This window comes from Dipodomys ordii, unplaced genomic scaffold (assembly GCF_000151885.1).
Source record: "Dipodomys ordii isolate 6190 unplaced genomic scaffold, Dord_2.0 Scaffold45, whole genome shotgun sequence".
NCBI classification, from domain to species: domain Eukaryota; kingdom Metazoa; phylum Chordata; class Mammalia; order Rodentia; family Heteromyidae; genus Dipodomys; species Dipodomys ordii.
The window spans coordinates 10,682,247-10,698,313 of NW_012267261.1; the positions used below are offsets into that span (position 1 = coordinate 10,682,247).

At 46.6% G+C, this 16,067-nt stretch overlaps 1 protein-coding gene across 1 annotated transcript in view; it reads left to right on the forward strand.

The window, feature by feature from the left end:
* Adcy5 (adenylate cyclase 5) overlaps positions 1-16,067 on the forward strand; it is a 144,367-nt gene that overhangs the window by 30,330 nt on the left and 97,970 nt on the right. The window lies entirely within an intron of this gene.

Genomic DNA, 16,067 nt, shown 5'->3' on the forward strand with positions numbered 1-16,067 from the left:
AGTGCAGCCAGTGTCTGAGGATGGCTCAGCTTAAAGAGAGAGTGGATTTTCCCTCCCCCACCTGTTTGTTCTATTAAAGCTTTCATTGTGTGACTCAGCCTGATCCACCTTTGATGAGGGCAGTGCTCTTTACTCAGTCTGCCAATTGAAATGCTAATTTTTTTCTAGCCTTCTCAGAGATGTAATGTGTTATCAGTGATGTGTGTATCTCTTATCCCTGTCAAGCTGATACATAGAATTATCCCTCACACCAGACCTGGTGGGGAATGGAGCAAGCGCTGAGGTAGGGCCTTGGCTGAAATGTGGGCCACTAGCTCTTCCAGGAAGCAGTGACCAGTATGAGCTCAGACTTGCCCATGGGGTTACCAGGCAGACACTCCCATTCTGATTCCTGAAAGCGGTGATCCTTGCCCACAGAAGAGTTGGTAGCTGTGGCTGGCTCAGAGTCTTGCTGTGTTGGAGTCTACCAACTCTGCATTTTCCTCTGGCACATTGCAGATGTCTCAGGCTATCTTACTCTTCAAGTATTCAGTTTTGTCATTTCACTTCATAACATTTCTAGAATAGCTGGGCACCAGTGGCTCATACCTGTAATCCTAACTACTCAGGAGGCTGAGGTCTGAGGATTATGGTTTGAAGCTAGCCCAGGCAGGAAAGTCCATGAGACACTAATATCCAATTAACTACCAAGGAAAAAAGCTATGGCTTAAAAATGGTAGAGCACTAGTCTTGAGCAGAAAAGGTCAGGGACAGGACGTAGGTCCCCGAAGTCAAGCCCTAGAACCAGCACAAAAACAAAACAAAAAGGAACAAAGTGACTTCTAGAATGACAGAACTGGAAAGACCTGTGCATCATCTTCCATTTTCTCTCACATATTCAGTGGAACAAATGGAAGCCCATTCTGGTAAAGTCAACATCACAGGTCACATAGCTACTCCCAGAGCTCATATTTTCTCTGTTACCCCGTTTTTTCTCCTTTTATTGCTGACTTCTTCGCTAGTCAGAAACTACGTATCCATCTCCAAAATTCAGCAAAATGGACATTTGGCAAAGGCTTGCCTGGATGGGAGAATAGATATTCAATCAGGTCGTTGCAGGGAGTATGGACCTGGCTGGCCAGAGCCTATAAAGGAAGAAGGACTCACTGGCCAGTAAGCAGTTATTTCCTCATGACCCTGGTAGGGAGTCCAGGAATAATAGCCAGGGGACATGGTGGTGGCCTCTGATTAGAGCAGCCTGCCTTTTCTTCCTTGGAAAGGTAGATATGTCACATGTGCCTTTTTCATACCTTTTATCCCAGTCTTGCATGGTGCTGCTGAGTTGGGGGAGGAACCTGTACGTTCAAGGATGCTAGGAAATCAGGAGCACTTGAGCTGTACCGGTCTATACAGGGCTATATGGAACTGCCACGCATCTTGGGGTTCACCTGTCTGAAGAGGGGAGTGTTATTGATCAACTCGGTCTGCCATAAGAAAATACCAAACACTAGTGGCTCATACAACATGTTTGTTTATTTTCTTAGCGTTCTGATGGCTGGAAGTTCAAGATCAAAACATCATCATGATTGGTATCTGATGAAAGTTCTCCCTGTAAGATGCAAATGGCAGCCTTTTCAATGGATCTTCATGTGATCTTTTCTCTGGAGTTTCTTCTTCTTACAAGGATACCAGACTTAGAATATTAGGACCTAATCTTATGATTTCTTATGGCCTAATTGCTTCTCCAAAGGCACTATCTCTAAATGTAGCCATATTGGCAGAGGAGACAATTCAGTCTGTAGTATTTTCCAATGAAAGCCATGGTTGGCATCTTCCACAGTGTCAGGGTGCTGTGGGAGTAAAAGACCCATCTGGTAGGAGTTGGCTCAGAATCTCAGGGTCTTAGTATCTTCAAGTTCTCTCCCCTCTTCCTTGTCAACAAAAGTTTGCTTAGATCTTCTTAACAGCTGGACAGCTTGGTGTTTTCCTAACTTCACTGGATAGGATCTCCTGGTTATAAAGGTACCAGGGAATGAGATATTTTTTGCCTTTAGTTCCTTTTAGGTAAGAGTCTGAAGTAAGGCCTGAGGAATGAAATCTCAGACAGGGATGTTAGTTCAGGGGTCCTGGAAGAGAATGGGGCTCTCAGAGAGATAACTCTCTCTACCTCCTCAGGCACACCTTCCCCTTTCTCTGCCCACTCCCTAGAGCTTCATCTAGGTTCAGCATAATATCCTGGCTCCTGTCTGGGAGAAACGTCACAGATTTTTTTTTTATATGAAACACTTCAAAGTCAAGAGAGTAATGCTCATGTCCATCATTAAGATGCAAAAAAGGTAATAACTGTCACCTGCTTATTTCATTTATTATTTTTCCCTCTGGTAGAAATACACTAAAACCCTCAATTCCATTTGCTCCTATCTACCTAACATATTTCTGAAAAAAAAAAAAAACATGTCTTACACCTGTGCTTGCTTTCTGCCTCCCTGTGGGATCCGAGTGCTACCAGCAGAATCCTGCTGTAAAATGAAGGGAACTTAAAAGGAAAAAGTTTAGCGAGATGGTGCCCCAGAATATATCCAGAGGCCTGGCTTGGTAATTAACATGCCTTCTTCCTGGTTGGAGCTCCTCCCCAAGGCCACAGAACTGTTGTGGGACAGGCCATCCCTCCCTGCCCCCTTGGATCACAGGAAAAGTAATCATTTTCTAAACGGTCCCACAGACACTGAAGAGAGGCTCATTTGGTTCTCCCAGGGACTGCCATCACCTTTGGGAAGACAAGTGGCCCAGCTTTGAGTGAATCTGGGTCATTTTACTTCTCGCCATAAAGTCCTCCCCAGGGCTCTGGCGAGAAGTGCTCTGACCAGCTGGGACCACACGCACATGGGCACCTGGCAGGTCCCCTGTGACAGTAATATGGAGGGGTGTACTGTGAGCTTGGAAGAGGCTGAGAAGGACTGTGTCTAGGGATGGAGGATGGTTCCACCCTGTCCCCTGGTCCCCAGCTGAGCCAAAGGAAGTTTTATGATTCCATCTCATTCCTTGCTTTAAAAAAAATGAACATCTCTCCTTCCCCTGGCAACCTTAATCATGTTTACAGAAAATATCAGACTCTAGAATAAATAGTTCATATCAGGCCTGAGGGAGAGTGGGGGCCGTGGGAGAATTCGTGGGTTTCCTCTCTGGTGTGGGGAGGGATTGTGGCCTGCCCCAGCTGTCCGCTAAGTTCTGCTCTCTGGATTCTGTATAGAAAAGCTTTGGAGTCAGACATTCCCACATTCAAATCCCAACTCCAGTCATAGCTACCTCTGTGACCTTGGACAGGTAACTTAGCCTCTGGGAGCCTCAGTTTCCTCATGTATAGATCCCAGGAAGGGTTGCTTTGAAAATGAGTTGTCAAGTCAAATCCTGATTCAGAGATGAAAGGTAGAAATGCTGCTTTCTGTTCTTCCAGAGTTGGAGCTCCCACATTTCTCTGGTACTTAGTGCTAAAATCAAGGAATTATGGCCAAAGCAACGTGGGTATGGCACCCAAGGTGTGTTTGCCATACTATACCCTCTACCTGGGAATGGAGAGGGGGAGTGGTTGAGAAATGGACATGGGTCTCTGTAAAGATTGAGTGTTCCCCAAAGTCATCCTCCATTCTCCCATTCCAAGCAGATCTCTCAGAAGTTTCTATACATCTCCTCACAAAGTATTGTCCAGCTGACCTTTATTGCCTCCCCACCATTCTCTGTCTTCCCCTGAATTGTGGTTTTATTTGGATCTGCCCTGCCAGGAACTTTCAAGATTGTTTCTCTTTGCTCTGTCCACATTGTCCCCAAAGTGCACAGAAGGGAAATGACTTTTCTGAGTCACACAATGCAAGATGGGACTGTGACACAGCTCCTGTCCTCCCCTTTGTATCCCCTGGTCTCCAATGCTGCATGCTCCTTCAGGGACATCACACCTGACACACTCAGGTTTACTGAACAATTCAAGGGAAGATGAATTGTTCTCTCTGTGCTCACTGTGACCAAGCAGATCAGTTCCCCAGGGTGGCTCTGCTGCCTTGAAGGTGTGTAATGAACTATTTTCTCCCTTGAGAACCTCAGTGGTTGGGATTTGTTTGGGGGGGAGCCTATTCAGGTCAGGATACATTAGTGACCTCTGACCTGACCTATCAACCTCAGGTGTTTGAAGGGAAATCCTCTTTGAACCCAATTTTCTGATTCTATCTGGAAGGGAATGTCTTTTTCCTTGCTCAGGCTGAGATCAGAGGCCTCCCAGAAATAGAGCAACCTTCCCTGGGCCCCAGCCCACCAGTGAGCCTGAGCTCATGGCTTAGCCATCCCGCCAGGGATGGGCATTGTTCCGGCCTGCCTGAGATTTGGGTTTGGGGAGCATACGCATTTTAGGCACACGCTGCACTGTGCTTGTTGAAGGTTGCTGCTTCAAGAAACAGCCTGGTCTTTGGCTTGGCGCATCTGACAGGGGCTGCAGCTCCTTTCCTGTGAACTGGCAGCATTTCCAAGATGAAGATGGGAGAACAGAACAGGGAGTCCGGCTCATCTTGTCCTAGAGGAGCCTGTGTCTGCTTCCCACGCTGAGGACATCTCCAGGGGACTCTTACTTCTAGATTTCACAAGGGGACAAAGCCTGGGGCTTGGCTGTGATGCCACACTGTGAGGCTGTTCTGAGTGCCTGTATTGGGCTGTCGGGCAATGTAGTCGCCAGCTGTCCTGACAGGCATGTGCGTGTTTCGGGCTATTTAGGGCAATCATTGAACGAGCACATAACCATGACTGCCCTTTTTTGTTTGTTTGTTTTGTTTTTAGCCTGAGGAGGGATCCAGATGTTTCTAGTTCTGCAGATTTTAAAGACCAGAAAGGGATAGGAAATGAGGGACAATGGGGAGACAGATCCTAGAGCTGCCCCCTTAACCAGCCAACTTTAGTAGAGCACAGATTTCTTCTGTACCAGACCCTCACATTAAGCCCCTGGCTCTCATGCACATTTCTTAAGCTTTCATTTTAGCTTCTGTCAGAGCGCTCTGCCATTCCACACACAGCAGCCACCGGCACTAGAACTGCTGTCATCGTGCTTTCAAAACACCACCCAAGAACTTAGGCCCGGCCCCTATGGGCATCCTGGAGAACATGGAGCTGACTTTGGGAGGACACTATGGTTGCATTGGTGACATCTGTTAAATCAGAGAGCCTGTGGGGACACTTCAAACCATTTTTTCTCTTTTACTTAGCTCTTTTGGGGAGGGGGTGGAAGAGGTCTTGTGATGTTGCCTAGGCTGACTTGGAACTCCTAGGATTAAGCAATTCTCCTCACTCAGCCTCCCAACTATCTGCAACTACAGTGACTCTGCCCTTTGTCTCTCCAGTCCACGCCTTCTTCCTGGTGGGGAGAATGAACTCTCTGAGGACAGCCTGGAATGGGAATGTGAACTGGGGGTACCCTAGTGAGGCCCTGGGATCAGGTGTCTGCTGCACAGCTTGCCCTTGTGGCCTGGAAGCCTCTCTGAGGTCTAGCTTTGTTCCTCGTGTCCTCCCATATATAGAGAGGAAGACTCTAGAGGGGGGATGTAGTTGGGATCATCTTGAAGGGCGAGAATGGCATCCTGAACTCCTGGCTGCTGGATAGTGGCCCTTGCTTGTAAAGCTCTTACTACCTGTTGGAGGAGGAGGAGGTGGGTGGGTAAGGTAGGAAGTTCTGTTAGGTGATTTTGGGAACTGGACCTATAAACTAGCTATGCATGGGGAGGGTGATGAGACTGCAGGCCATCCACCTGGACCTCTGTGTGTGTGTAGTCAACATGGTGAAAAGCCCCGCTGGCCTGCTCACCTGTGTTGACATGTCAGCCCAGCTGGCTTAGGATGGCCAGCCACTCCTGAGTGTGCGTGCAGAGCCAAAGGCTTGGTCCCTGCATGAGTCTAGGAGCAGATTCCACTAGTCTGCCTTGCCCACAGGACCTGGGTAGCATCCTGGGGCAGGTTTGAGAGCACACTGATCTGCACCTCTCTGTGGAAGCCTAGCTTGGAGCTAGCTCTAATGGGTGGGTTTCAGTCTAGGTTGGAATTTAAGATGATTTGGGATTGTGGGCAGGCCTAAGCTGTTGTCCTCTATCTACTCAGGACTCAGTGGGCTCTGGGAAATCTGAGGGTGCAACCTCTCAGAATGTGCCTAGGACAGGGCAAAATTCTCTGACACTGAACAGGGATGGGTGAGGCTGGCAGATATCCTGCTAACGTTAGCCTCTGATTTCTTTTCCGAATTGCATTGCTTTGCTCTTTTAATGACTCAGCCCTTGGTGAGGGACTGCATGGTGGGTGGAGGTCACTCCTTGAAGCAGTTGCTTTTATATCCCTGACCTCTGATTTCAGGATGCCCTGTAGAATATGGGGACAAATGCAAGGCACACAAGGCAGCCTTTCTGATAGGCAACTCTACCCCTACCCCTAACTCCAAGTCCCAGTGTCCTGGTGTAGCTTCTGGCTTGCAGATAAGAGGGACTGTGAAGGACTAGTGTTAGGATTGCTCCTCCGTAGATGTTGATGGTGATGAGCTGCTGTGGCTGAGTCTTCTTTGTTGTATACTGTGTGTTTAATCTCTTTGTTTCCTCTCACTGCAGCCTTTTAGGTAGAAACAATCACCCTTATTTTCACTCAGCTAGTAGGAATTGGATGGCTATGGCTTAAGACCTTGGAATAACAGCCATTTCACTCTGGATGATCCCTGGGAAGTGTGAGGGGGCTCCCCAGGCTACTCCCCACAGACAAGAGGGAAGGGGGAGAACTCTTCCAGGGTTATAGCTTCCCTGGAGGGAGCTTTTGTGAGTTCCTGGGGAGCTCTAGAGAGAAAAGTCCCAGTTACTCTGCTGTCCTCAAGAGCAAGGAGCTGTGTCAACCCTCACCCCTCCCTCCCTCCCTCCCTTTTTTCCTCTTTCCTTCATCCTCCCATCTTTGAAGGGAGCCCTGGAGGTGGATGGTACCCCCACCACTGGATTGACAGGATATACCCAGCACTCAGGGCCTTGTGGAGAGAGAAGAGCAAGTCCCTTTGCTTCCTGCTGGGGACCTCAGGGATGTAGGGCATTTGCTCCAGGGAGACTGGGGTGTGGGATGAGGCAGAAGAGTCTAAGGAAAGAGCCCAGAGTTATCAGCACATTTATTGCTGCTCTTTTTGAGTGGGTGTTGGCTTTTCCCATGTCAGTGTCTGGTGGAGAGAGAAAAAGTTTTATCTACATGTAAGTGATAGATTAGCTACTTCTACAACAAAGAAATCCCCCCTTCACCAATCTACCCTGGCAGGTGGGAGGGCTCACCATGGAGGACCTGGGCAGTTTTCCCTGTGTTCCTGCCAGGCTCTGTTAGGGAAGCAGAGGAAAGGAGGGGAACATTGCCTAGCTTCAGTGGGTACCAAAGGTTTCTGATTCACCTGGTCAGATGAGGTGGGCAAAAATCTGTATTTCTAGCCAGTTTCCAAATACTGCTGTTGCTGCTGTGAGAATCCTACTTTGGAAGTCATTGTACTAGAGAACTGAGAATTTTTGCCTTTCTTTTACCCAGGTTTGTTGCTAGGACAAGACTGTTACCTGGATCATACTCTCTCTTCTGCAAAAGCTAATCCTGGTTCCAAAAACACATTGCTCTGAGGCCATACCAAGACCAGGTTTGCTGGGCCATCCGTTTGTTCTCTTTTTCACATTTTACCTGGTTTTATGGTACTTGACTTAATGGCATACTAATTCCCCTAACACTTCGTGAAGAGCCCAGACACATAGAGGAACTAGGGGCTGAGTTGGTCTGGCTAAAACATAAAGCCCAAGAAAACAAGAGCCACGAAGGGAAGACATTTCACAAAAAATTTCCAGGCTATTATGAAACAGAGGCAAATCTACAACTTGGCCAGCCAGATTTCTAGTTGAGGAAAAACAAACTATCTAGCTTTCTAAATCTTTTCTGTATTTTATTTACAGAGTTATGTACTTATATGTAAATGCAGATCGTATAGCTAGAATTTTGTATTGCTTTTTAAAAAGAAACCTAACATTTTGCATACTAATTTACTTGGTGAGTACACAGACGAGTGTTTGGGTGCTGTCACTATACCATCTCACTCAGTTCTCAGACCAGCATGTATTTAGTAGTGGTACATCCCATAGAGGTGATATTCTGTAGTTTGTTTGATGTTTCCCATGCATCACATATGAAATTTGCATTTTGAATTTTTGCTGTAGGTCTAGGGCTCTTTGCAATATCTCAAGCCATCTGTTACATTTCTTTTTTCTTTTCTTTTTTTTTTTTTTTTTTTGTCTGTCATGGGGCTTGACCTCTGGGCCTGGATGCTGTCCCTCAGCTCTTCAGCTCAAGGCGAGTGCTCTACCGCTTGAGCCACAGCGCCACTTCCAGGTTTCTAGTGGTTTATCGGAGATAAGAGTCTCACCGATTTTCCTGCCTAGACTGGCTTTGAACTGCAATCCTCAGATCTCAGCCTCCTGAGTAGCTAGATTACAGGCGTGAGCCACTGGCGCTCGGCTACATTTCTGTTTATATGCTCACTGTCCATTGTATGTCACTGATACATTATCTAATGCCATGCATTTAAAAATTGGGGTGAAATCCATTTAACACAGAATTAACCATTTCAAAGTGAATAACTGAGTGGCACTTAGAACATTCGCAATGTTGTACAACTACTTCCTCAATCTCCTTCCAAACATTTACACCATTTGTTTCTCTTTTTCCCCCAGTCCCTAGTAACTGCTACTCTGCATTCTGTCTCTGTGGATTTTTTCCATTCTAGATGTTTCACCTACACAGAATCACATAATACATATGCAGTGTGTCTGGCTTCTTTCACTTTGCACAATATGTTTGAGGCCAATCTATCTTGCATTGTAAATTATTTCATTCCTTTTTGTGACAGAATAGTCTGCTTTATAGATAATATGGCACTTTGTTTATGTACTCTCTTATGCTGAAGTTGGTGCTAAAGTATGATCGTTTTGTGTGAGAGGAGAGGAACAGGAACATATTGATGGGGGAGCCACACAGGACAATGAGAGGTATGTAAGAGTGGCAGGGTGTCTTGCAGAGGTGTAACTGGTGGTCAGAGCTAGGACTGGATGTGCGGCGTTGAGGGGGCAAGCAGGCAGAATGGGATGATGGAGGCAGCTGAGGGGACAGCATGTTCCCCCAAACAGAAGCAGTTAGTTCTAAGATATATAGTGGCCAAACTTCAATGATGGCCCCGTATCTGAGTGTGCATGGCTTTGAGAAATTTTCAGCTAAAATGTCATAGGAGCAGTAGCAGTGGTCTGATGGACAGAGTAGGTGTGCTAACAACTCCAGAATGGCTGCCAGTGTGCTCCCAAAAGGAGTGGGAACAGGGCTCAAGTGTAGAGGGCCTTCCACTGCGTCCACTGAGTGTAATTGTGGGAGTACAGACTTGCCAGCCAGAGTCACCCCACTGTTCTTGTCCTTCCCATCACTACAACAGAGTAGCCAGTGCTCATTAAGCCATTATTTGTGCCATTTTGAGTAACCGTGGAAGGGATGAAATGAGAATAATCCTGAGTCTCAAGAGCCCAATTTTAGAAGGAAAAAAAAATTCCTTCCTTCCTCCTTCACTCCTACAACCAAAATGAACATACCACTTGGCTGTCAGTGTCTTTGTGATTGCCTGGCCAGCTCTGGGTGAGGATGTTTTAAAATATAGACTTTAGCTGGGTATTAGTGGCTCATACTTGTAATCCCAGGAGGCTGAGATTTGAAGATTGCAGTTTGAAGTCAGCCCAGGCAGCAAAGTCCATGAGATTCTTACTTCCAGATAAAATCTTACCTCCAGAAAAATCGAAAGTGGCACAGTGGTTCCAAGTGGTAGAAAGCTAGCCTTGATCAAAAAAGCTTAGAGACAATGCCCAGGCCCTGAGTTCAAGCCCCACAACCGACCAAAAAAAAATGTGTGTGTGTGTGTGTGTGTGTGTGCACATGCGTGCATGCATTCTTTATACTTTGGTATATGATGAGACCAGCAGATCATGATACAATTGTTATAAAGATAGTTTCTTACAACTCTCAGGAGGAACAGGGACAGGTCACACCAAACCATATGAGGGCCATGAGGGGGAGGCAGAGGGAACAAGAAGAAAAACATGTGTGAAAGATTTTTTTTTGTTTTTTTTGTTTTTTTTTTTTTCAATAGTGGAGATTGAACTCAGGTTCTCATGCTTGGTAGGCAAGCACTATATTTGAGCCATGCTTTACAATCCCCCTCTTTTTTAAAAAAAATTTGCTTTTAGTTTGTTATTCAGCTAGTTTTACATTTCTGCCTGGGGTCAGACAGTAATCTTCCCACCTTTGCATCCTAAGTAGCTGTGATTATAGGTATTACACTTGGCAACAAAAGATTTTATTGTGGTTTCTATGAGGGAGTGAGCATGGCCATCTCTAGTTGTCTGCTCCTTGGCTCTCGCTAGAGTTGGGGAGTAGAAGCCCAGAATATGAGATGCAAGGAAGGTAGTGATTGGGACTGTGGCTTCTGGCCTGGTTGGTTTATATGTGAAAATCATAGGCATTTGCTGGTTCTAGGAACTGGCTAGTTCTAGGAGAAGCAGTTGGTCCCTTGAGGGACACACAGGCTTCAGATGTCAAAGCATCAGAAATATGGAGAATTAAAAAAGGTATGATGGAACTGTAGAGAGGCCAAAGGTCTTGTATTTAGTCTGATCCAACTCAGGCTCATAGCTGGCTGTTTCCCCTTTGCCTTCTGGAGATATTGGGTTCTGGAGGAAAAGATCTTCTGTCTGAGGACCTCTCATCATCTGGAAGCTTTTGTGTCTGCTGTGATTGGAGTAGTCTTTGTCCCCACCGGAGCTCAGGCTAAGAGACTTGGTCCCTGTGAGCATTTGTTTTATGGAGGATGAGTGAGTTGATGGCTTCCTTTCTTATATAAGTAAATTCTTGCTCTTGAGGGCGGGATTAGTGACCTCATGAGTGGGATATTATATAGAGTGGCTGCATTCTGTGTTGTGCCTCATACTGTGCCCACTTTCCAACAGGAATTAGGTTCTCACCAAATGAGGCTGCCTGATCTTGGACTTTCATCCTCCAGAACTTTCTTTTATAAATTACTCCATCTTGGAGACTTATGAAATGGATATTGTTGATCAAGATGCGTTGTACTCACAAACTGACATGTTGAATTGTACAACTACTTAAGGATAATTTAAAAAAAAAAACAAATAAATTCGCTGGGCACCAGTAGCTCATGACTGTAATCCTAGCTACTTGGGAGGCTGAGATCTGAGGATTGTGGTTTGCTGTGGCAGAAAAGTCCCCATGAGACTCTTTTTTTTTGTCAATCATGGGGCTTGAACTCTGGGCTTGTGCTCTGTCCCTCAGCTCTTCAGCTCAAGGTGAGTGCTCTACCGCTTGAGCCACAGCGCCACTTCCAGTTTTCTAGTGGTTTATTGGAGATAAGAGTCTCATGGACTTTCCTGCCCGGGCTGACCTTGAACTGTGATCCTCAGATCTCAGCCTCCTGAGTAGCTAGGAGTATAGGCATGAGCCACTGGAGCCCGGCCCCAGGAGACTCTTATCTCCAGTTAACCCCTCAAAAACCAGAAGTGGAGCTGTGACTTAAAATGATAGCTCCTTGAGCAAAAATGCTCAGGGATAGCCCAGGCCCTGAGTGTAAGCCCTATGACTGACCCCCCCCCAAATTATTCTATTATAGAACATAAAACAGACTAGGACCTATTCCATCAGGGGAAAGACTGAAGATAAGATGCTGCAGCAGATGAGTTGTCTTGGCTGTTCTTTCTTTCAGCTGTGGATTGGTGCTCAGAGCTTCAGTAAGGGGTAGTGGGAGGAGTGTGGGGTGGGAGGAGTGTGGGGCCAGACTGCTGTGGGCTGGTTCAGGGCCTGAGTCTCTTGGCAGGAAAATCAAAGCAAGCAAAGGGAGGCCTGGTGTGGGGAGCCTGTGCTTTTGATCCCTCCAGGCAGCTTTGCTTTCAAGGGGCTATTCCAGCAGAACAGCAGTGGTGATGGGTAGCACTTCCCAAGCTGCCTGTCCTTCTGGCATTCGTGTCCTCTGCTACACCTAAAGGCATACAGGAGCCATCTCTCAAGGATATAGGGGAAATGAGGCCCAATGTTAGGAGCTAAGACACTAGAACAAGCTCACTGATCACCCCACACAGACAGAATTTCTCTTTCAGAGTCTACTGAAAAGAAGGAATGAGGCAGACACCTCTGACAGACCCTCAGTCTGCCATGTCCTCCAGGCTTGATTCCCCCAGAGCTGCATCTTCCTTGCTATTCAGGATGGTGGATCTTGATTTTATAGCTTTTCCATCTTGCTCTATCTGAGGAAAATTCCCAGGTGCTGAAATCACAATGTCTGACAACACACTGGGCCTCTACGGACATGCATGCTCATCTGAAGAGACCTTTTCCTCCAGCAGTTTCCCCACCCAGGAGGCCTGTGTGAGTGTTTGTTCTGGGCATAGTGCACATTCTTCTCTCCAGAACACAGCTGGAAAGAGGGCCCAGGTTAGGAACCAGGCCCCAGACACAGGCAGGGAACTTGGGCTAACTGCCCACCTCTAGCCCTTGGCTGCTGTCCCCCACGGAGTAGGAAGTACAGAGTGAGGAGTTGAAGATGGGGCTGAAGGTACCAGGAGGGCTCTGCTTGATGTTCTGAACTGGCCATTGGCTCAAGAGATGTTCACACCAGGGCACCCTCTGTTTGGCAGGGGCTGTGTTTGTGCAGGGTCAGGAACCCATGGGATATGGAAACTATGCCTCTTTTGGTCTTGCATTCTTAAGCACTTGGAGTGCTCCGTAATCAGCCCTTTAGTCTGCACTGAAAAGTTCCCTTGCAAACTGCCCACGCCTCCCCTACCCCCGTGGTGTCTTTTGAGTGTGGTGTATGTAACTCTCACATGGTGCTGGTTGACTGTATCTGTACAGCTTCATGAGATTGACTACTCAACTTTTTTTAGCATTTCCTGGTGGGCAGGTTTCTGTGTTTTTCTGTGGATTTCAAGTACTTTGAAGGAAGAGAAACAGGTGTTATTCCATTCTTGCCCACTAAGCAAACAAAGTGTTTGCTAAAGATGGGAAGAATACTTATCAGGAAGCTCGTAAGGAAGGGTATAGAGAGAACTCCCAGGTTGGAGATATCAGTGGAAGCCTGAAAGATCATAGACTTCCAAAAATGGATGGGATTGAAAGCCAAAGGGACCTAAGAGTGACAGGGAAGAGGGACTCAGGTCTGTTCAAAGTAGCTGTACAAGGAGAGGCCCAGAAGACTGGGAAAGTTTGACTCAGGATCCACTCATTTCAGAGACAGCTGTGACCCTCTAGGAGCATATACGTGATAGAGTTGGTTAGTTTACCAGGCAGTGGCATGTGTGTGTTGGAAAGACAAGAAAAGTGGTGTCCTTCGGAGGCTACCAGTCCCTCGCTGTAGAATAATTGCACAGTAATCCTGCTAGCTAGTAGTGTTGCAGTCTCATCCCACTAACAAGGATACAAGCCTAGTGGCACAGGCCATCTACAGACCTAGGTCTGTCTAGATCAATGTTCTTAGTGCCCCTCCAGACTTTGGCAGATGTGGATGGGCCCATGGAAGGTGCTGGGAAAGAAATCTTGATTTTGTTGACGTTCACATCAGTATTGAGGAATGCCTGAATGGTTTCCTTCTTTTATTAATGCCATCTTAAGTTATATAATAAATGTAACATAAATACATCTTCTTACTCCCAATAAAAAGTTGTACAGATAGGTACAGATAGGTATCTGTGGCTCATGCCTATAATCCTAGGTACTCAGGAGGCTGAGATCTGAGGATCATGGTTCAGAGCCAGCCTGGACAGGAAAGTTTATGAGACTCTTACCTCCAATAAACTAGTCAGAAAACAGCCGAAGTGGCACTGTGGCTCAAGTAGTAGAAGGCTAGTCTTGAGCACAAAGAAGTTCAGGGACAGCACCCAGGCCCTGAGTTCAAGCCCCAGGACTGGCAAAAAAAAAGTTACAGACATAACTACAGGTCCCTTTAAGTACTTTTCCCAACCTTGGTGTTGTGAGCTGCTCTTCCTTGGACAAAGAGGTTGCTTGTATTTCAGGGTCCCCTGAGCCTGCCAGCATTGTCAACATACTGCCACCAGGCACAACACAGACCAGCGCTGTCAGATAGCCAGATTTGGTCCCAAGAATAGTTACTCTGGGTGAGAGCCATGCTCTGTAGCCCGGCATTCAGCCTCTGGGCCAGGCCCAAGTGGAGTGTTTAGAGTGGAGGGCTGTCTTCTTTGCCATCAACCTTAAATGGTCCTGCTTGTGGTCCAGGCATCCCTCATGTCCCTTGATAACTGCATGCTTCTGCCTTCTTTACTTTATCTGAATCTTCCCTCAGCTTGTCATCCTCAGCCCATCTTAGCTGTTGGAAAGAGAGGCTGTGGCCTTCTCTGTCCACTGGGTAGAATTCACTCCCCTTTATGTGTCTCAACTGTGCTACCTTGAAGTGCTCAGGGGCTTCTGGTCCTGGCCATGGAGGAGCTGGTGAGCAGTCCTGCCATGTCCCACTGCTGTCTGTGTGGCTTTCCCTCTGCATCTGCTCCAGCCTGTGAGACCTTGTCTGAAACATAAACCTGGAAAGCCTCTCATTGCTGTGGATTCTGGGGTATAAGCCCCATGTGATCTTCCAGAGTTTCTACAGGCAGGAGAAGTTCTCTGGATTCGTTTGGTAATAGCTATATGTCACAGCAGAGGTCAAAAAATAGCTGAAAAGAGCTGAATGGTCAAGTTGACACTGCCATGACTGTTGACCAGTGTGAGGTCAGGCCTCAGGATGACCCTCATTTCTCTTACCTATCCTTAAGACATGCTACTTTGATCTTTCCACCTTTTGTCCTAACAAAATCTTACATACACACAAATGGGCAAAATCATTAGGTGCTTGACTCTTGTTTCTCTACTCAGCTCATCTGACCCCAGCACTAAATGGGATATGAGTTGAAGAATCAATTGCTCTAGGATGTAGGGTGATTGGATTGTGCTGAGTTTTCATTCTGAGAGCCAATAACTACAAAAAAGATCTTTAGCCCCTCTGTGTGTGTGTGTGTGTGTGTGTGTGTGTGTGTGTATGTGTGTGTGTGTGTGTGTGTGTGTGTTAGTACTGGGGTTTCAACTCAGGACCACCTCAGTACTGTCCCTAAGCTTTTTTGTGCAAGGCTGGTAATCTACCACTTGAGCCATAGCTCCACTTCTGGATTTTTGGCGGTTAATTGTAGCTGAGTCTCAGATTTTTTTCTGTCCTACTGTCTTTGAACGACAATCCTCCAGCCTCCTGAGTAGCTGGGATTATAGGTATGAGCCACCAGTGCCTGGCTTACTTTTTTAAGTAGGGACAGTCACTCCTCATCTGGATATGAATTATTCTGGCCCTGGTCTCCTGGGCTTTCCATGAAACTAAGGATTGAAGTATAGCTGCTTGGCATTTCTCTGGCAAAGCCAACTAGGGGCCTGGACTTAGCAGGGGAGCATTTACCCACCACCTGGGCCTGCCAGAGCCAGAGAATTCTTTGGGCAAATTGGGGACCATTCAAACTTTATGCACTTTTGTTTTGAGGTAGAGTCTGACTGTGCTGCCCAGGCTGGTTTCAATGTTATGGGCTCAGGTGATCCACCTTACCTCAGCCTCCTGAGTGTCTGGAAATACAAGCATATACATAAGTAGATTTGGAAATTGAGAAGAAAAGAAAAGATTAGAACTATGTAGTCATTATTAGTATGATGATGAATTTCCTTCTAGCCTTTGTGAACATATACATATGTGCATGACAACAATTATACATGGTGTTAGCTTAAAAAACTTTTTTTTTACCAGCTCTGGGACTTGAACTCAGGGCCTGGGCACTGTCCCTAAGCTTCTTTTGCTCAAGGCTAGCACTCTACCATGTTAGCCACAGAGCCACTTCTGGCTTTTTCTGTTTATGTGGAATTGAATCCAGGGCTTTGTGCTTGCTAGGCAAGCACTCTGTCACTAAGCCACATTCCCAGCCCTACATGTGTATTAGCTTTTTAATATT